Source organism: Prionailurus bengalensis, chromosome E2, assembly GCF_016509475.1.
Source record: "Prionailurus bengalensis isolate Pbe53 chromosome E2, Fcat_Pben_1.1_paternal_pri, whole genome shotgun sequence".
Lineage (NCBI taxonomy): Eukaryota > Metazoa > Chordata > Mammalia > Carnivora > Felidae > Prionailurus > Prionailurus bengalensis.
In genome coordinates, this window is record NC_057352.1 from 19,852,137 (window position 1) to 19,874,779 (window position 22,643).

Below are 22,643 nucleotides of genomic sequence, written 5' to 3' on the forward strand. Positions count from 1 at the left end.
AATTATTTTGCAAGTGAGGTTGTAGTCTTCCTTAAAAATTGGCAAGATTCTAGAAGCTGAAGCTTTGGCGAGGAATGATGGAGCATGTTCTGAAAATATTTGTGAAGTTTTCCTTTTTATTTACATATACAGACACAGACACAGATACGTACACAGTCCGTGTCTTGATTTGGGCATTGCAAGAACACCTATAATGGAAGTCTAATATTACTTTCCAGTTAAGCTCATTTACTTCAAAGAAACCTGACTCCAGCTCAGAGACATCACCAAGGCTATCAGCGGTCTCCAAGGCTCAGACAAACAGCATCTCCTCAGATCACCTTTTTAACCATGTGTCACCTATACCCAGGTGGTTGTGCCTGGGGCCCTTTTTCATCCACTCATCACAACTAATAGCCAAATACTAGATTTGACTCTTTGCAAGACTTTCAACACGCTCCTCTTGCTAAGTCGCTCGTCTGGCCTTCTCAATGAACTCCACCAGGCTATGTTCTCAGTTTCTCCTCCCAGGCAAGGTCTGGCTGCCCCTGTGCCGGTTTCATGGGGGTTTCCCCATGGGGGCGAGAGGGGCTGTGTCCTGAAAGATACCGAGGGGTTCATACAGACAGGTGACAAGCATTTCAGATCCTGATGTGTTCCACTATCAGCTCCTCTCCTGTGAAGCAGAGAATGGTGTTTTGCAGGAAAAAAAATAAAACCCACAGGTTTTAGAATACATTACATGTGATCTTGGTCCAACACTATTTAAGGGATGCGGGTGGTTTGGCATCGCTGCCCAGAGCGTGCCAACACCTCAAGGAAGGTGTGCCTCAACTTTGCAACAGATATGCACTGCTCTTGATCTGAGCCTCCAGCATCGTCAGCTACCCCAAAAGAGACAGAGAAAAGCAAAACCAAGGGTCCTGATGCTCAGTTTTGGTTTGCAGACGGCAACGTGACCTCCACGGCCGGCAGCCAGAGGGAGGTGTAGCAGGCCAGGCATCCAGCCATGCCCAGGCTCCGAGAAGCAGGATGTGTCTGTGGGTTTGTTTAGCGCAAAAAGTCATGGGCACAGTGTACTGGCGCCTGTGGCGATGGAAATGATCCTACTTCGATTTCCAGCTTGTAGTGTTAGGAGCAACTTCGACTCTTGGAAAGGATAAAACTGGAGATGTAACAGGCTCGCAGTCCCTTTTTTGTGCTGCTCTGTAGTAAACAGAAAACTCAAACTTTTCCTCAAAGCCCATCCTCACCTTAAAACAGAAAACGCTTCTGTTTATGACACGGAACGGGAACTGTAGTACCACGTGGCAACAGAAACGCACAGTGACAGTCCACAGTGTATCAGACACAAGTATCACAGAGCGAAATCGCCAAAGTCTCTTTTATTCCATAGTCTGCAGAGCCCCACCCACCAGGATAAATTGTGAAAAGCTTTACTTTGTTGGTTTGAGTCTGAAAATATAATTTGATGCTTTGAATCACCCCTCCCCAAGAATATTTCTCCAATTATGAAATGTTCTTTTGCAAGCCTTACAAATCCTCCTCTCCCTCCCCAGAGACTGATACACCTGCCTGATGCTCACCTGATCTGTTCCTCCTCCTCTGTCTCCCTGGAGAAGTCCTGCCATCGACCACCACCTCTGGGAAAGGTGGTGAGACAATGTCACTTGTTTTTCCAAATCCTAATTGCTCAGAGGCTTTCCTTCCTGCCACCCAAAGCCGCGGCACCTCCTCCCATTTCAGACATCTTGGTTGGGGCCAAGCCCCGACATCCAATGTAACAGAGGGTAGGGTTCCTGGAGGCTGTGTGTTCTTCCAGCCCAGTGATGAAGAAGGCCAGGGAAGGCTCTTGAAAGGAAGGCAGGGCTTTAAGCAGCATGCTAGCATGGAAAACCCAGGGTCCCTGAGCTCTAAGCCTCCACCCCCCGCAACAATCACCCAGATGCAATTCAGTTAATTCCCGTCCGCACTATCTGAGCGTTCATGGCAGCCTTCCCACACACAATAGCAGAGAAGGCAGAGTCGTGGCATGAAGGGACCTCAGAATCATCCTTTCTCAAGCAGAGGCAATCAAACGCCAAGCATCAGATTTGCTCCTTGACATGTGTGGGGTTATGGCCACTCTCATTCTTTCCCTCAGGCCCTGTTGTTTTAGGATGATATGAAGTGACTCTAAAAATGGCCAATATTTCTCCCCCGACACAAGGGCATAAATCACTACATCTTCGGCGCTTTCTTTGTGGTATCGATTCTTCTGAGAATGAAGGCAGATGGTTCCGATATGGCATCATCTAATATTCGCCCAGCCTGATTTATAGATTTCTTTGTGCCTTACCTGAACATAAACCAGTCTTACATTATTTCCTGCACGCTTGTCAAATTAAGGTAAGATATTCTTGTTGACCTTTAAACCTAAAAAAAAAAATTAAACGTGTCTCAGACATTTTCCAGCAAGCATTAAAATGAGCTGGGCCCTCAGATGCCAATTAAGAGGATGTAATTATGAAAGGGATCGTAGTCTGTGCTTCGGGTAATGATTTAATTTTAGTTTTAATGCGTTCACTCAATAGAGGAAAAGAAAATAAGCTGGTTACGAATAATCTTGTGAAAGAGACGAGGACAATTTGGCACCATTTGTTCCTTAATTTACCAAAATGGGAAGGAGCTGGGGGAGCTTGGCACCCCAGCCTTCCAGTAGGAAGGAACACTTTTTGAAAGGTGCAGAAAGAAGCTGCAGTGGCAAGAACCAAAATAGAGACGAGGCAGCCGTTTGCTGTGATGTTACCAAACAGAGCCAGCGCCAGCCTTCAAGCTGCGCGAGGGTGTGAATTGGATCTAACTTCCAGCAGGGGAGGAAATTCCGTTTGGGTGCTGCATTAAGGCTTCTCCAATGTCATTTCTCCCACTGCCCTTCACACAGCCAAGTCCAGACCCAGGGCTCTGGGTGACATCCACATGAGGCTGGCCATTGCCTGCCAGGACATAGAAAAAAATGAATATACTCTTCACCTTCCTCCTATGGACATCATTCGTCAAGGTGAAATGATGCTGGCTATACCCATTTGGGCTAATGTCATGTGTCCAAACCTAGATATACACACACACACACACACACACACACACACACACACACACGTGTGTGCGCCACTGTGACCACATAGAGCTCAGCCCTTGAGGCTGCCTTTGGCAACCCTGAGGTCCTTTTCAGAAAAATACCCACTCAATCCACTTTAATCACTCACAAAACTAGTATGAAGGTTAAAAGGCAGAAGTAGTAAAAAATAACTATGATTACAATTAGTTAAGGGATAGATACATAAGAAAAAAAAAAGTATAGGGGTGCCTGGGTGGCTCAGTGGGTTGAGCGTCTGACTTCAGCTCGGGTCATGATCTCGCAGTTCGTGAGTTCCAGCCCTGTGTCTGGCTATGTGCTCTCAGCTCGGAGCCTGGAGCCGGCTTCAGATTCTGTGTTTCCTTTTCTCTGCCCCTTCCCCGTTCATGCTCTGTTTCTCTCTCTCAAAAATGAATAAACGTTAAATTAAAAAAAATTTAAATAAAAATTAAAAAAAAGAAAAAAGACGTATAACATAAAACATTGGGGGAGGGAGAATAATAATGTTGAGCTTACAATGGAATGAAACCTAAGTTGTTATCAACTTAAAATAGGATATAAGTTGTTATATGTAAGCCTCATGGTAACCACAAAGCACAATCTATAGAAAATACACAAAAGAGAAAGAGAAAGGAATAAAAGCATACCACTAAGGAAAGTCATCAAGCCACAAAGGAAGAGAGCCAGAAGAAAGGAACAAAGAACTATAAAAACAATCAGAAAACAACAAACAAAATGGCAATAAGCATACACCTGTCAATAATTATTTTAAATGTAAATGGACTAAATTCTCCAATCAAAAGACATGGAGTGGCTGAATGGATTTTTAAAAAAAGACACATTTATATGCTGCCGACATGAGACTCACTTCAGATGTGAGGACACATATAGACTGAAGGTAAAGGGGTGGAAAAAGATATTCCATGGAAACCAAAAGAAATCTGGAGGATTATCAGATAAAACAGACTTTAAAACAAAAGCAATAATAAGAGACAAAGAAGGATATGCCATAATGATAAAGAGGCCAATCCAACAAGAAGATATAATATTTGTTAATATTTATGCACCCAACATATACGTACCTAAATATATAAAGCAAATATTAACAGACCTAAAGGGGGAAATAGACAGCATCATGGTAGTAATAGGGGACTTTAATACCTTACTTACATCAATGGATAGGTTTTCCAGACAGAAAATCAATAAGGAAATATCAGCCTTCAGTGACACATTAAACCAGATAGACTTAGATGTTTACAGAACATTCCACGCAAAAGCAACACAGTACACATTCTTCCCAGGTGCACATGGAACATTTTCCAGGATAGACTGTATGTTAGTCCAGAAAACAAGTCTTAACAAGTTTTAGAGGGCTGAAATCATATTGCACATCTTTTCTGACCACAACTGTATGAAACTAGAAATCACATGAATACAACTGGAAAATACACAAATATGTGGAGATTAAACAATGCTACAGAACAACAAATGTGTCAAAAAGGAAATCAAAGGAGAAATGAAAAAATACCTTGAGACAAATGAAAATGGAGCAACATACCAAAATAAATGAAATACAGCACAAGCAGGTATAAGAGAGTAGTTTATAGCAATAAATACCTACCTCAAGAAACAAGAAAAGTCTCAAATAAATAACCTACCTTTATACCTTAAGGAACTAGAAAAAGAAAAGAAAACAAAAGAAACCCAGAGTTAGTAGGAGGAAGGAAATACAAAGATTAAAGCAGAAATAAATAACAGAGATAAAAAGACAATGGAAAAGACCAATGAAAAGCTCAAAGCCAGTTCTTAGAGGAAAAAACAAATATGAATTGACAAACCTTTAGCTAGACTCACCAAGAAAAAAAATAGAGGACTTAAATAAATTAAATCGGGAATGAAAAGGGAGATGTTACAACTGATACCACAGAGATACAAACTACTATGAACAATTATGCACTAACAAATTTGACAACCTAGAATAAATGGATAAATTCCTAGAAACATAGAAGCTACCCAGACTGAACCATGATGAAATAGAAAATCCGAACAGACTGGTTACTAGCAAGGAAGTGCAATCAGTAATCGAAAGCCTCCGAATAAACGAAAGTCCAGAACCACGGGTCTTCACTAGTGAATTCTACCAAACATTCAAAGAATTAATACTAATCCTTGTCAAACTCTTCCAAAAAACAGAAGAGGAATGAACCCTTTCAAACTTTTTTTTACAAGGCCAGCAATTCTCTGATTCTAAAACCAGACAAGAATGACACAAGAAAGGAAAATTAGAGGCCAATATCCTTGATAAAAATAAACACAAAAATCCTCAACAAAATATTAGCAAACTGAATTCAATATACATTAAAATGATCATACACCATGATCAAGGGGGATTTATTCCAAAGATGCAAGAATGATTCAATATTCATAAGTCAGTTAATGTAATATACCACAAAGGAGACAAATCATATAATCATCTCAACAGATGCAGAAAAAGCAATGGAAAAAATTCAACATTCATTTATGATAAAAACAAAAAAGACTCTCAACAAAGCAAGTATAGGAATGTATCTACACATAACAAAGGCTACATATGACAATCCCACACCTAACCTCAAACTCAACAGTGAAGAGCTGAAAGCCTTTCCTTTAAAATTTGGAACAAGACAAGGATGTCCATTCTTGCCACTTTTATTCAACATAATATTGGAAGTCCTAGCCAGAGCAATTAGGCAAGAAAAAGAAATGAAAGGCATCCAAATGAAAGAAAAGAAAGGAAGAAGTAAAACTGTCACTATTTATAGATGGCATAATGTTTCATATACAGAAAACCCTAAGGAGTCCATCAAAAAAAATGTTAGAACTAATAAATTCAGTTAAGTTAAAGGATACAAAATCAATACACAAAAATCTGTTGTGTTTCTAAATTTTTTTTTCAACTTTTATTTATTTTTGGGACAGAGAGAGAGAGTATGAACAGGGGAGGGGCAGAGAGAGAGGGAGACACAGAATCGGAAGCAGGCTCCAGGCTCTGAGCCATCAGCCCAGAGCCTGACGCGGGGCTCGAACTCACAGACCGCGAGATCGTGACCTGGCTGAAGTCGGACGCTTAACTGACTGCGCCACCCAGGCGCCCCTCTGTTGTGTTTCTATACACTAATAATGAGCTATCAGAAAGAGAAATTATGACAATAATCCCATTTACAATCACATCAAAAAGAATGAAATACCTAGGAATAAATTTAACCAATAGGTTGAAGACTTGTATATTTGAAAACTGTAAGGCAATAATGAAGAGAAATTGAATAAGACACAAACCAATGGAAAGATATTCCATGCCCACGGGTTGGAAGAATTAATATTGTTAAAATGTCCATATTAGTCAAAGCAATCAATCAACAGATTCAGTACAATCCCTATAAAAATTCCAATGGCATTTTTTACAGAAATAGAGAAAATAATCCTAAAATTTGTATTGAACTATAAAAAGACCCCAAATAGCCAAAGCAATCTTGAGAAAAAAGGACAAAGCTGGAGCTATCATGCTCCCTGATTTCAAGCTTTATTATACGACTATAGGAATTAAAACATTGTGGTACTGGCATAAAAACAGAAACATAGATCAATGGGCCAGAACAGAGAGCGCAGAATTAAACCCACAGATTTATGGTCAATTAATTTATGACAAAGGACCCAGAACACACAATGGGAAAAAAGACAGGCTCTTCAACAAATGATGGTGGATGGCCACATGCAAAAGAGTGAAACTGGACCCCTTTCTTCCACCATACACAAAAAATAACTCAACATGAATTGAAGACTCCAATGAAAAACTTGAAACTATGCATCTCCTAGAAGAAAGCACAGGTGGTAAGCTTCTTGACTTTGGTCTTGGCAATGATTTTTTGAGTCTGACACCAAAAGCAAAAACGACAAAAGCAAAAATAAACCAGTGGTACTACATCAAACTAAAAAACTTGTGCACAAGAAAAGAAACCATCAACAAAATGAAAGGGCTGAATAGGAGAAAATATTTTCAAATCATACATCTGATAAGGGGCTAATGCCCCAAATACATAAAGAACTCATACAACTCAATAGCAAAAAGCAAACGATCGGATTAAAAATGGGCAGAAGATCTGAAGAGACATTTTTCCAAAGAAGACATACAGATGCCAACAGGTACATGAAAAGATGCTTCACATCACTCATCATCAGGGAAATGCAAATCAAATCCAGAATGAGATATCATCTCACTCCTATTAGAATGGATATCATCCAAGAGATAAAAAACGAGCGTTGACAAAGATGTGGGGAAAAGGGAACCCTTGTGCATTGTTGCTGGGAATGCAAACTGGTGCAGCCGCTGTGGAAGACAGTGTGAAGGCTCCTCAAAAAATTAAAAACAGAACTACCATATATGATCCAGCAATTCTGCTTCTGGGTATTTACCCAAAGAAAAATGAAAAACACTAACTTGAAAAGATACACGCACCCCCATGTTCATTGCAGAATTATTTACGAAAGCCATGACATGGAAACAACCTAACTGTCCATCTATGTCTGAATGGATAAAGATGTGGTGACACATACACACACACACACACACACACACACACACACACACACGGAATACTATTCAGCCATAACAAAGAATGAAACCTTGCTATTTGTGACAACAGGGATGGACCTCAAGGGCATAATGCTGAATTAAATAAATCAGAGACAGGCAAACACCATACGATCTCTCCTATATGTGGAATCTAAACATACACAAACAGTTTTTTTGAAAAAACAAGCTCATAGATACAGAGAACAGATTGGTGGTTGCCAGAGGTGGGGGAACGTGGGGGGTGGAAGAGACGAACTGGTTTTGTTTTTGTTTTTATAGTTTAAACAAACTGAATTTTAAAAATACCCTTTTAACAACCAACCTCTAATTAAATCTATCCCTAAAGCTCCCCAAGGTAACAAAAGGGATCCCGCTGGTAATGCCCAGCTGCCTGTTAGAGCCCTGTCTCCATCCTGCCTTGCGATCTCCCGTGTATGCACAGCAGCCGACCCCCAATCCCTTCTCCCCTCACCCCCAGCTTTCAGCCTCCTTGGCCACCGCCCGCCCCCCTCCTTCTACTCCCTTCTTTCCTCCACTGTGACAACTCTGCTCCTCCTTGAGTAACCCTGTCCCCTCTTGTTCCAGGACCACGGGATTTGTTTTTCTTCTCGACACCCTGACTACACACAGAGGCCTGGGAAATGCTGAGCAGGCACAATTCCCCTTGTGAAGCTGGGAGGAGAGGACGTTCAGGTCCTTGTGTGTTAGTGATTGTTTTTCCGCCACACCCATCTGCACGTGTATGTGTGTGCCTGTTCACACACAAGCGCGCGTGCACACACACAATGGTTCAGCATGGAAGGCTGCAGTGGGTGTTGGACAAGAGGAAACGCACTCTCTAGGGGTCGCCTGACCTTCCAAGCCACGTGGGGTGTGAGGTGCTCAATGCCAGACACAAGTGTTCCATCTCCAGCTACGTGTCTAATTAGCATGGCCTACATAGCTGGGCGCTAATGAGTCTTTCCTGTCCAGCAGCCCGTGGTGCTTAACCTCAGCCCCGTGACCCAGGAGAAAGTTGAGTGAGGCACAACGGTTCTGACACCCCATCCAGGAGGGCAGAGGCTAGCCTGGGAGAGGCTCGGCTCCCAGCATCCAGCTGCAGGGATGCCAAACCTCTCCCCAAACCTGGCAATGTGTCCCATCTGCCCCAAGTCGGACCCTGTCTACCGCCTCCCCCGGGCCACTCGGAGCCCTGTTCACGTTACCAAAGCTCGCTGAGGGCCAACCATGTGCAAGATAAGGCGCCTTGCAGACTTGCACAGGATCGGGGAACTCTTGGGGCACTTTCCAGGGGGCCTGCTTCTGCCACAGCCACAGAGAACGCACTCATCCAAGGGCCTTTCTCCTGGGTGCCGGCAGCCCCTCCCTCACCCTGGTCCAGCTGGAAGAGGCTGCAGGACAGTGCTTGAGAAAAGCCACACTATTTTGTTTTTAATTTTGTGGCCCCTCAAACAGTGCTTTCAACATGACAGTTCTGATTAAATTCCTAAAGTATCTCCATTTGCCATTTTTCTCTATTTTCATACCCATCTGTGCCTTGAGGTTCAATTAAACCCCTAGGGATCAGCCACCATCAGTCCACAGACCAAAACCTACCAGCCACCTGTTTCTATAAATAAAGTTTTATTGGGACTCAGCCACGCCCATTCATCCTCATAACATCCATGGCTGCCTCATGCGACAGTGGCAGAGCTAAGCAGATTCAGCAGAGGCCTTTTGGTAAAATACTTGCTATCTGGTCCTTTAGGAAAAAGTATGCTGACCTCTGACCTAAACTATACATGTGATTTATTTATCAATCATCAAATAACCATTGGGGATGTCCAATAAACTTTGGGTAAGCCATTCAACACCATCACTTGAAGAGATAAAAATGAAAATCCCAGAAGCTCAGGGTAAATCATGAAGAGCGTCAATTCCAAATCCACACATCTCTTTAAATTACACACACACACACACACACGCACACACACACACACACACACGCATGCACACACACATGCACACACACACGAATACTTTCTCACAGAAAAAAATCAAACAGTACAATTAAAGATCCCTTTGAAAGCCAGCCCAATCCAGGCCACTCCACACTGGGGTAATTTGCTATAATTGCTTCCAGACTCCTTTCTAGATATGTACTTACAGATATGTAAATAGTGAATATATAGTTGTGGCGTTTTTACCTCTATGTGGTTTTTAGCCATAAATGTATGTGTATGTATTGTCCACACTTGGCTTTTTCACTTAACAATACATTTTGGGGAGTGCCTGGGTGGCTCAGTCAGTTGGGCATCCAACTTTGGCTCAGGTGAGGATCTCACGGTTTATGAGTTTGAGCCCTGCGTCGGGCTCTGTGCTGACAGCTCGGAGCCCGGAGCCTGCTTCAGATTCTGTGTCTCCCTCTCTCTCTGCATCACCCCTGCTTGCTCTCTGTCTCTCTCTCAAAAATAATAAACATTAAAAAAAGACACATCTTGGACATGTTTCCCAGACTGTACATACAGATCTACCTCATGTTCCTTAGCTGTCCAGAATATTCCAAGGTGTGGGCGTTGCAAACTCTAATCTCAGTGAACGCAAACATCAGGAGTGGTGGCTGCCCGAGCTCTCCTTCTTCCCAGGAGAATCAATAACCATCGGTCACCTCGGAAAGTGACCTTGAGCGGACGGACTGCAGGTCCCTGGCACACACCCCATTATGTGAAGAGACCTCCCGCCCTGAGGACCCCTGGGGCCTCATCTACAATAAGCACCCTTGTCAATGAGTCTTTGCACGACCCTCAGCCTCTCCTGGCAGAGCCCCTAAGATCCATGACTCCAAAACCCCATTCAAAGAAGCTATTTGAAAGGAGAATCACTGTGAATTTAAATGACTTTCTCAGAAGCTTGACTTTTAAAAAAGGAAGATGAATCTGGCCCTTGCAAATAAAAAACAGATTGAGAAGCTGAGCTTCGTGGAGTGACTTAAACAGGCATTCAGAGCTGGCACCCTCTGGGAACAGTGCAGCAAAGGCAGCAGGCGTTCAGAACAGGCAGAACCTGGTGCTTGGCTCAAGAGCATCCTCCCCCACCTTTTCATCTCCTCCTCTTCCCCCTGCCTTCACCATCTCCCCACCTTCACCTCACCCCCTGGTTGCCAGCCCTCACTGAGCATTGCACCTACTGTGTGCCAGCCTGTACCTCCCACACCCTCACGTGGTTCCCAGTGATGCAGACAGTCCTGAAGCAAGGGACCGCGGTGTGCGGCTTGAGTCTGGCCAAAGAAAGGTCCCTGTGCCTAGAATGTGTGGCATAGGGACTGAAGGAGGGGCGGTAAGGGATGGGGGTGGGGGTTCCCCCAAGCAAAAGTCTGGTAGCAGGGGCATGAACCTCTCCCACCAGATGTATGCAATTTTCTTTTTTTTTTTAAGTTATTTATTTATTTTGAGACAGAGAGGAAAAGAGAGAGAGAGAGTGGGGGAGGGGCAGAGAGCAAGAAAGGGACAGAGGATCTGAAGCAGGCTCTGTGCTGACAGCAGAGAGCCCGATGTGGGGCTCGAACTCACGAACCACGAGATCATGACCTAAGTTGAAGTTGGACGCTTTAATCGACTGAGCCACCCAGGCACCCCTGCAGTTTTCTTTAAAAAAAAAAAAAATCCACCTTGGCTGCTGGTGGAGAAGAGATCTTTCGGAGGCAGCCATCCATCTGTCCACTCTGCCCACCCACAGGCAGCCTGAGTAGCACTGGGTAAACACCTGGCTAAAGGGGCAAGGATCCCCCATGTGGCTGGGGCAGGTGCTGTGCAGGCCACAGGGCACAATGTGGCTGGGCAGTGGGCATTGCCTCTCCCCTGATGGTCCAGCCGTGGAGGCCAGACTGTCCCTCATGCAAAGCGCTCCGTCAACCCTCCCTTGGGTTAAGAAAGGGGCTCCAGGGAGTGCTAAGCTCTACCCCAGCTGAAATTCACGAGGTGGCCAGGAATAGAGGACCTGCGTGAAAATCTCTCTGGACCCCTGACTGGCTGGAAGACCACACCCATGGGTTTGAACCTTGGGTTCCTCCTCATTAGCAGTTCTCTCGGCTTTGCCATGAGAACGTATGAGGTCACGCGGGAACACACCCAACCCAGCGCCGGGCCCACCGGAGGTACCCAGCAGATGCCACTGCTGGCATACGCTAACATCTCATCAGCAGAACGAGTTCCCGGGCCTTGTTAACAAGCCGGGAAGCAGAGAAGCCTCTCTCCTGGAATCAAGCCCAGCCTGTCAGCCCCACACAGCTTCTGTGTCCCCATGTAGGTGCCAAGGGTGCTGGAAACCTTCCTTCCAACCATGAACGCATGTATAAATGGACAGCGTTCACCTGGACACATGGGTAGGCTGGAGCGAAGGAAGGAGGTCAGCCGAGTAAGGGAAAGAACTTTCATGCTTGGAAAGTTGCTACCAGAAGGAAAGGGACTTCTGTGTTAAGGGCACAGGCAACAGGCACCAACAGCCTAATTCCTTTCCCACCCAATTTCCATTGAAAGGATTCCAACAGATATAAAAATGGGGTGGGGGTGTGGAGCCTGTATTCAGGGAGGAAAGCTGCTCAGGGTATAGCAGCAAAGCAGGTGCAGCCAGGGATCCCTGCAAACCCAGAGCAGCGGGCACAGGATGGGTGACTGGGCAGGCACTGGGAGGTCAGGGCACCTGGCAGACCTGAGTGCCCATGAAGGAGGTCCAAAAAGGCTTCGGTGGACACCGGGGGGGTCAATCCCATGGAGTGATCTCTACACATAGGCACCGATACATCTCACAACATAGCTTCAGAGTCTATAAAGCAAACGATTAGAGCAATAGGAGACTTGAGAGATCCCCAGTCATAAAGGTTTTAACACTTTTTAAATGAACAAATTATGCAAGCAAAGTTAAATGAGAATATTAAAGATTTGACTAATTAAACTCTGTACTCTCTCTTATACCTTTGAACTCAACAGATAGAATATAGTTTTCTCAATCACTCATAGAATAGTTAGAAAAATAGGCTTATATTACACTATGGGAAAAAAAAAACCTCAGAGAAGTCATTATCTAACAGAATGCAATAAAAATACAATCTAAGGAAAAAAGAGAGAGATTAAAATGCTGGCTACAGCATTGTTTTTAATAGAACAAAAAAAAGGTGGAAAAATATAAATTCCCATCAGTACCAGAAGGTTTAATTAAGTTTTGGTCCATCCAAGCACTGGAATCTTACGCAATTGTTGGAAAGAATCATCCCATTCATTGAATACAGAGTTTCTGAAGAAGAGAATGGGAACTGGCAGGAAAAGCAATAAATTGATGGGATATGACTAAGAATGTTCCAGAATTGAAGAAATACGTGATTTTTTTAAATGTTTATTTATTTTTGAGACAGGCAGAGCATGAATGGGGGAGGGTCAGAGAGAGAGGGAGACACAGAATCCGAAACAGGCTCCAGGCTCTGAGCTGTCAGCACAGAGCCTGACGCGGGGCTCGAACCCACAGACTGCGAGATCATGACCTGAGCCGAAGTCGGATGCTCAACCAACTGAGCCACCCAGGCATCCCATACATGATTTCTTATACTGAAAATGTATACACACTGCTAAGCAGGGTAAAAATTAAAAAAAAAAAATTCACCCATCTTGGTACAACCAAAACCAAAACCAAAAATCTTAAAGTTTACCTGAAAGAAAAGACAGATTATCTACCAACAGTTTGACCAATAGCAGACATCTTAGCATCAAGAGATGCCCAGGGCACCTGGGTAGCTCAGTTGGTTAGATGTCCGAGTTTGGCTTAGGTCATGATCTCACAGTTTCTGAGTTTGAGCCCCGCATCGGGCTCTGTGTTGACAGCTCAGAGCCTGGAGCCCACTTTGAATTCTCTGTCTCCCTCTCTCTCTCTGTCTCTGCCCTGTCCCCACTTACACTCTCTCTCAAGACAAACAAACAAACATACAGAGATCTATTTAAGAGAGAGAGAGAGAGAGAGAGAGAGATGCCCAGAAGACAGTGAAGGAGAATTTATTTTGTCTAAGTGCTATAGGTAAATAGAAGTCATTCTATTTTTTTAATGAAAAACTAAAAAAAATAAAAACAGGGGTCTTTTAGTGAAAAAACTACACAAGGATATATTTCTGCAGGAAAAATGAACCCAGAGAGAAATGAGCAGGATTTAAAAAACACAGATATTGATAGAAATGTGTCAGCAAACTGAATTAACTATTGACTCTATCTATTGACAATACTTGTTTTGTATTAAGGTCCAAAAAATCCTCAACTATAACAAGGAGGAAGATACAGGGACAGACTATTCAGTGTGCAGTTCCCGCAGGTGAAGATCCTTGACTGTTTTGAAGGACGACAGAGATTATAACTTTCGACATGCTAAAAAATGTATAGTTAAATATGTACATTAACATTTTAAGGGTACTCAGAGGATAGGAAAAAATCTATCGTTTTCAAATCAACAGAGGGAAAAAAAAAGAAATAAAACATCGATTATATTGAGCATAAGAAAGGAAAGAAGTAAACAGAAGCCACAAATGAGGTGATAGAAATAAATCCCAAATATCAGTGATGACGACAAATGGTAAGGGATTAAGCGCATCTAACATTTAGCCGTGCTTCCTATATGCCAAGCCATGGCCTAAGCATTTTACATGTACCATCTCATTTAATCCTCAAAACAAGCCCATGGCCAGGAACAGTTATTATTTTTTTTTAGGTTTATTTTTGAGAGGGAAAGGGCAGGGGAGGGGCAGAGAGAGAGGGAGACGGAGAATCCCAAGAAGGCTCCGTGCAGAGTCCAATGCGGGGGTCGATCTCACGAATCGTGAGATCATGACCTGAGCCGAAGTCAAACGCTTAACTGACTGAACCACCCAGGCACCCCTTATATACAAAGATTTTTCAAATAATATATTAGAGATTTTTGAGAGATTTGTGACAATTTGAAAAAGCTCCCAGATGAACCATGCAGCCTATAGATACCAAAAACATTAAGGAAAAGTGAGGTACTATAACATACATACAAAATATGTTCATCGACTATTTATGTTATCAGTAAGCCTTCCGCTAAACAGTAAGCTATTAGCAAAGTTTTGAGGGAGTCAAAAGTTATACTGAACTATTCGGCATGGGTGTAGGTGCCCCTAACTCCTGCGTTGTCCAAGGGTCAACTCTAAAGCAAACAGTGGCAGTCACGAAGATAGTGAACAAATCTTCCAGAGTGGAAGATTTTAACAGGTCTCATTTATAAATGGAAAAGATCAAGCCACTAACAAAAACTAGCAAGGATACAGAAATTTTGAAAAAGCACTGTTTCAAGATTGATTTTATATACACATGTGTGTGAGTGTACATATATATATACGGAACGTACAGAAATATATATAGTGTGTGCAGTGTATATATGTGTATATATATATGTGTGTGTGTGTATATTCCTTTAGCCATCAAATAGAGAAGATACGTTATTTTCAAATACAAGTAAAACATGTATAAAAACAGACTGCATACCAGGTTCAAATCTATTGCCAGGAACTAATACAAGAGAGGTCACATTCTCTAACCTCGATGTACTTAAATTTAAAATGAGTGATAAGTTCCACCTTTCAGACATTCTAAGATGTACTTCTTCACATCATCTCTGAAACCAAGATACAGCTTACGATTGACAGGATGTTAGAAGTGGGAGATTTTTTTCTTTTCTTTGTGGAACATAAAATAAGGGTATGAGTTACAATCAAGATCATTTTGATTTCAAGAAAATATTGTCATTTTTATCAAATGTATGGGATGCAATAGTATCTAACTAGAAATTAACAACAAGAGGACAATGAAAAAGCTATGAAATACTCAAAGAGGAGATAAAAATAGCAATTTTCGGCTAGGAAAAATTATGATGGTAACAACGTGCACACACCAAAATGTATGGAATGTGGCCAGAACTGTACTCAGAGGAAGTTTTATTGCTTTAAGTGTTCCATTCTTAAAGAAAAAAAATAATAAATGGCCTAGACGTTTAACTTAAAAAAATTAGAGAAAGAGCAAGATAATAAACCTCAAAAGGGGATTAAAGATGACAGGAGGAAGTACTGATTTTTAGGAATTCAATAGCAGCATGAATAAATAAACTCAACAGCTGTTGCTCTGAAAGGGTCAATAAAATATATAAATCTCTGGCAAAGTCCAATCAAGAAAAGAAAGAGGAAAAAAGCATTCATGGGAAAGAGATATAACCAGAGATGCAAAAAAAATTATTAAAATATAAGAATGCCACATGGAATTTTTATGCTAATAAGTTTTAAGATCTTGATTAAACGTATGATAGTCTAGGGAAGCAGAAGTTATACAAACCGATTTAAGAAGTAGAAAAGCCAACTAGAAAGTAAGTGTGGAAAACAATCATCCCTACCCCCAGAGGCATAGTCCTCAGACAGATTTCACCAGAAAATTTCAAACCTTCAAGGAACTGAAATTTTCTATGCTATTTAAAATGTTCCAGAGGATAAAGAAAGGAGAAAAACTTCCTAATTAATTTTATGAATAACGCATAACCCTGGTACCAAAACCTGCCAAAGATGAAACAAAAATAAAATCACAGACTAATCTTGCTTGTCACTCTAGATGTAAAAACCCTAAATAAAAGATTATGGCAGACATGTAGTCCCCCTCCCCATCATCATCACCCCCAGCTCCAAATGCATGGAAATGCTGGATGGAACACAATATAAAATCATTAAATACATAATTGACCTTGAAGGAAAGAAAAGGTGCAAAAAATGAAGAGATGTGAGAGCTGGAGGCATAAACTGTCAGCTGGTGCCCCAGAGGCCTGGAGCGACAGATGGCAGACCCCAGAGGCCAGGACAGGGGCGCCAGTGTCCACAAGGGACAGGGATCCAGCCTGGGCTCTCATCCCTCTTGTGACAAGGTGACAAGGAGTAGGAAGGGAGGTCCTGCACAAAACTCAGTCTCTAGAAAGCATCCCATTCAGTGAAATGGGGGTGGGAACACTCAACCCTACTCTGGGGACACACAAAGAATCTTGGGGGGTGGGCAGTTTCCAGAAAGAATGGAAGTCCCAACCTTGCCCATGGCCATGGAGTCCAGATTTACACTATCTGTGTGGTGTAGAATCCACACATATAGAAATGATGGGAAAAATGGGTCCCAACTGATGCATCCACGGGATTCTCAGCAGAAACAATTTTTGAAATGTTCTGAAGCAACACTTTTACGACTCAGGAAGCACAAGGCTACCATAAAAAAAAAAAAATCACCAATCTTAAATTAGTTTGGATAATTTTTGCTTCCTTAGAATATCATATAGAAATTATAATCTGCTCAAGGAAATGATCCAGGAAGGAAAATCAGCTGAAAACAATAAGGACTAGCAGCACTCTATGAACCTGTGAAAAGGAAAAACCCGAAAAGATAATATAATTATGTTTTCAATTATTGAGTACAAGGACTAAAAACAATGAAAGAACAGGAAACTACAAACACAAGCACAGAGGTCTTAAAAATCTCCATAGAATTTCTAGAAGTAAAAAAAAAAAAAGAGCAATTGAAATTAAAAATACAATACAAGAGTTTAATAACAGATTAATTAGTAAGCCAGGAGATGCAGTGAACGAGACATAAATCTCACAAAACCACCCAGCACACATTCAGGGAAAATATGACACCGAGGTTCCAAGGAAGAGAATAAAATGAGAAGGTCCAAAATAATACTAATGATGATGGAGACTGGCAGAAATGCATCCCCAGGGACTGGAGCAAAGTCAGATCCATCTAGAAAACTTACAATCATGATCTGTAGGTAAACATGTTAAGTGTCGGTGCAGGGTCTCTGGAGCATTTCAAGGAACACTAGTAACTGAGACTCACATAGAGCTGACCACGTGCCAGGACCTATTTTAATCACTTTACATATATTAACTCCTTTAATTATCACAACAACCTAAGAGTTTAGTAATATTACCATGCCAATCTATAGGTGAGAACACTGAGAAATGGAGAGTTTAAGTGATTTTGCTCAACTAATAAGCACTGAAGTAGAGTCAAATCCATGCAGATATCTGTAGAGTCCATGTTCTTACCTGTCATGCCACACTGTCCCTCATGCATGTGGCTGGCATCTCAAAGGCTAACACTGAGAATAAAGGAAAGGACCTATTTGAAGACAGGATGACTGAAAACTTTTCAGAACTTGAGACAGCCATAAGATTGAATAAATAAGTGTTCAGCTCCCAAGCAGGGGAAATAAAATTATATACCTAGATATATCTGAGTGAAGATGAGGAATATCAAAACAAAGAGAAAATCAAAAAGCATCTAGAAAGATATTATCCATGAAGGACGGGTAGACCAACTCCAGGCTCCTCTGACAAATAGTGGAGACCAGAAAACAACAAATGAGGTCTTCCAAAGACTAAAGGAAAACACTTATCATCCCGGAGTTCTAGACCCAGCTCAACCAATCAGGGCAAAATCATATTGAAAAGAACAAAGTCCAAGAGAGTTCCCACAGTCTTGCCTGAAAGAACTATGAAATACTTTTCGTAGTATCCATTCTGTGAAGGAGTTGGAAACAGAACCCAGAGAGAAGGGACAGGATGCAATCAGCAAGCGTGAGCGAAAACCCTGGAAAACAGCTGTCAACCTAAATAACCATTAATTGTAAATAATAACAACAGCAATAATGATAAAGATTGGGGAGTTTATTAATATAGTGCTAAAACTAGACAAAAGACACGAGATGGGAATATGATCAGAATTGACGTGTTCTGTGATCATTGTGTTGTAATGGATGAAGGTGGAAATCTTGGTTCTATTCATACTGTATTAAGTCAAGTATGCACATTAAAAATGTAAAAGTAATCACTGAAAGAATAAAAAATAGAATGTGTAGCTTCCAAATCGGTAGAGGGAGCAAAATGGCTGGGGCAGGAAAGTACAATTAATCCTTGAGAAAGCAGAAAATATTTTTTAAGTTTTTATTTAAGTTCCAGTTAACATACAGTGTAATATTAGCTTCAGGTGTACAATTTAGTGATTCAACACTTACATACATGCTCATCAAAACAAGTGCCGTCCTTAACCCCTCATCACCTATTTAACCCATCCCCCCACCCACCTCCCCGCTGGTAACCATCAGTTCGTTCTCTACAGTTATGAGTCTGTTTCTTAGCCTCTCTCTCTCTTTTCTTCCCTTTGCTCATTTGTTTTGTTTCTTAACTTCCACATACGAGTGAAATCATACAGTATTTGTCTTACTCTGACTTATTGCACTTAGCATGATACTCTCTAGCTCCATCCATGTCATTGCAAATGACAAGATTTCATTCTTTTTTATGGCTGTGTAACAATGTGTCCATTGACTGATGAATGGATAAAGAAGATGTGGTATATATGTAAAATGGAATATTACTCAGAAAATATTTTTTAAAAAAGAAGAAAAAAAGAAAAATCAAGGAAAGTCGAAAACACAAAAGAAAGTAAAAGAATGCAAATACACCAGTAACCATGAAAAAAAGATTAACTCGCTGTGAGAGACCCTTCCAAAACATGATGCAGAAGTGCTGAAAGTCAAGAGATACTAAAAAGGTATATCATGTAAATTACAAAGCAAAGGTTGTTTAAGAGTAATATAAGGCAAAATAGAATGGAAGGCAAAAAAGCATCAATAGGGATTAAAAGAGTCATTACACAAAGAAAAAAGGAATAATTCACTAACAAAATATAACAATCTTGAACCTATACACAACTAACAATATAGCTTTAAAAAAATATGGAGTAAAAGTTGATAAGATTACAAAAAAGAATTAACAAATTCATAATCACAGTGGGAAATTTTAATACCTCTCACTATGAAATTGATAAATTAAGCATCAAAAAATAAGGATATAAAAAGATACAAACAATACAAGTAACAAGATTGAGCTAAAGATTGGATATAGGTATATATAGATGATATAGATGGGATTCTATACCCAACAATTAGAGGGTATGTATCATTTCAAATATAATAATAATAATAATAAAGACCATATACCAACCAGGACACAAAACAGTTCTCAATTAAAATTAAATAATCAAAAGAAAAAAGAAAAAAAGAAAATTAAAGAGTTAATAGCCTGCAAACCACAATCTCTGAGTACAATGCAATAAGACTGAAAAGCAGAAAAGGAAAAACTGCCCCTGAAATGTTTAAGAGCCTCAATAATTCATGAGTCAAAGAGTCACAAAGGAAATTATAAAACTTCTGGCTATTAAACAGCAGTATAATAAAATAATTATGTACCCCAACAAATTAAGATTAATCCAGAAATGCATACAGAATTGCTCAGTATTAGAATATCTATTAGTACCACTTATTACATCGATAGGTCAAAGGGGAAGAACCACGTTTATCTCCAGAGAGATCAAATAAATTTGGGGGGAAGGAGTCCTTGATTATTTATAAACACAAATGTACATGGGATATTTTTTTAAGTTCTAAAAATCGTATTCCATAGACAGCATCATAATTAATGTTGAAACATTAATGTCAGGAATAGAACAAGGGAAACCTGCTAGTATTTCACATTATCCTGGGAATACTTGCCAATTCAACTAGAGAGAAAAATTAAATAAAACCACGAACAAAAAAGCAGAAAGGAGTAAATCTTCATGACCTTGGGTTAGGAAAGGACTTTTCAGGCACAATAACAAAGACACCAGCAACAAAAGAAAAAAATAGGTGAGTCAGACTTCATCAGAAATTAAAAACTTTTGGGGCGCCTGGGTGGCGCAGTCGGTTAAGCGTCCGACTTCAGCCAGGTCACGATCTCGCGGTCCGTGAGTTCGAGCCCCGCATCAGGCTCTGGGCTGATGGCTCGGAGCTTGGAGCCTGTTTCCAATTCTGTGTCTCCCTCTCTCTCTGCCCCTCCCCCGTTCATGCTCTGTCTCTCTCTGTCCCAAAAATAAAATAAAAAATGTTGAAAAAAAAAATTAAAAAAAAAAAAGAAATTAAAAACTTTTGCGCTGCAAATGATACCATCAAGAAAGTGATAAGACAATACACAAAATGGGATAAAATATTTGCAAATCATACATCTGATAAGGAACTTGTATCCAGAATATACAAAAGAACTCTTACAAAATTCCATAACTTAAAAAACAAAATCAATTTACGGGCAAAGGATCTGAATAGACATTTTCCAAAGACGTACAAATGACCAATAAGCATGTGAAAAGACATTCCACATCATGTCTCATTAGGAAAATGCAAATCAAAACTATAGTGAAATCAAATACTAAACACAAATCAAATACTACTTCACACTCTCTACGATGGCTAGGAACAAAAGGACAGACAATAATAAGTATTGGTGAGGAGATGAAGAAAATTAGAGCACCAGTACAGTGCTGGTGGAAATGTAAAGTGGTGTAGCCATTTTGGAAAACAATCCTCCAAAGGTCAAGCATAGACTTACCAAGTGACCCAGAAATTCTGCTCCTCTCTACGTACCCAAGAGAAACAAAAGCATATGTTCACAAAAACCTTATACACAAATGTGTGCCTGGCAGTTTTACTAATAATAGCCAAAAAGTGGGAACAACCTAAATGTTCATCAATAGATGAAAGGATAAAATAATTGTGGTGAAATATTATTCAGCCATGAAAAGGAATAAAGTACCACACCCATGGATGAACCTGGGAACCATTAAGCTAAGTGAAAAAAAAAAAAAGCTGAAAAAAGAGAAAAAGACCACATATTACATGACTCTATTTACATGAAATGCCCAGAATAGACAAATTTATAGGGACAGAAAGTGGAAGAGGAGTTGTCTAGGACTGGGGAGGTATAAGTAGCGAGTGTCTGCTAACATGGACAGAGTTTCCTTTTGTGGTGATGGTCGCACACCTCTGTGAACATGGTGAAAAGCACTGAATTATTCACTTTAAATGGGTGAATGGGGGGGGGCACCTGGGTAGCTCAGTCAGTTGGGATCCGACTTCCGCTCGGTTCATAATCTCACGGTTCGTGGGTTCGAGCCCTGCATCAGACTCTGTGCTGACAGCTCAGAGCCTGGAGCCTGCTTTGGATTCTGTGTCTCCCTCTCTCTCTGCCCCTCCCCTGCTTGCGCTCTGTCTCTCTCTCAAAAGTAAACATTTTAAAATATCTTAAAAATAAGTGAATGGGTGAATGGTATGGTATGTGATTATATCTCAATAAAGTCAGAGTGGGTGGAGAGAGAGAGAGAGAGAACTCCCAGATTCCAGTCGCCATATTGGTACCGCTTAGTCTGCCTTCTTGGCTCTCTCCAGAGCTCAAGTGTCTGTGCTCCCAGAGCCAGTTCCTCTACTTCCACCAAATTCAATGCTCTCTCTTACCTTCTCGAGGACTTCACTCTGGAAAGTCTCTCCTCTCCTTCCTACAGAATTTTCCACCTTCTATTGGATCATTCCCATCATCATAAAATCATGCTGTGATTTCTCCCATCCTAAAAGCAATAACAAACCCTCTCGGCACCCCCTTCCCTCAGCAGCTACCTTTCCATTTCTTTGCCCTCCTTTGCAGCAAAGCATCTTGTTACCATATTCACAATCTCATCTCTTCCCATTCTCTCATAGCCCCACTTAGATCAGAACTCCACCAAAGCCATTTTTCCTAGGCCACACTGTTGAATCCATTGGTCAACCACTGGTCCTCATCTTACCTGACCTGCCACCAGCATTTGACACAGACGACCACGCACTCCTCCATGAAGCACTTTCCTCACCTGGCTTCTAGGACACCGTACTCATACTCTCCTGCTCTCTTCCTACCTCACTGGTCACTTCTGGACCTCTGTTCCTGGTCCCTCTTCATCAACCTGACTTTTTCCTGTCGGAATATTCTAGGTGTCAGCTATTGGTCCTATTTTCTTCTCTTTCTGCGCTCACTCCTTT

General features: G+C 41.3%; 1 protein-coding gene across 1 annotated transcript in view; it reads right to left on the minus strand.

Moving 5' to 3' along the window:
• The window catches only part of CHST8 (carbohydrate sulfotransferase 8), a 129,004-nt gene that overhangs the window by 89,053 nt on the left and 17,308 nt on the right, over positions 1–22,643 (minus strand). The gene's annotated exons all lie outside the window — the stretch shown is intronic.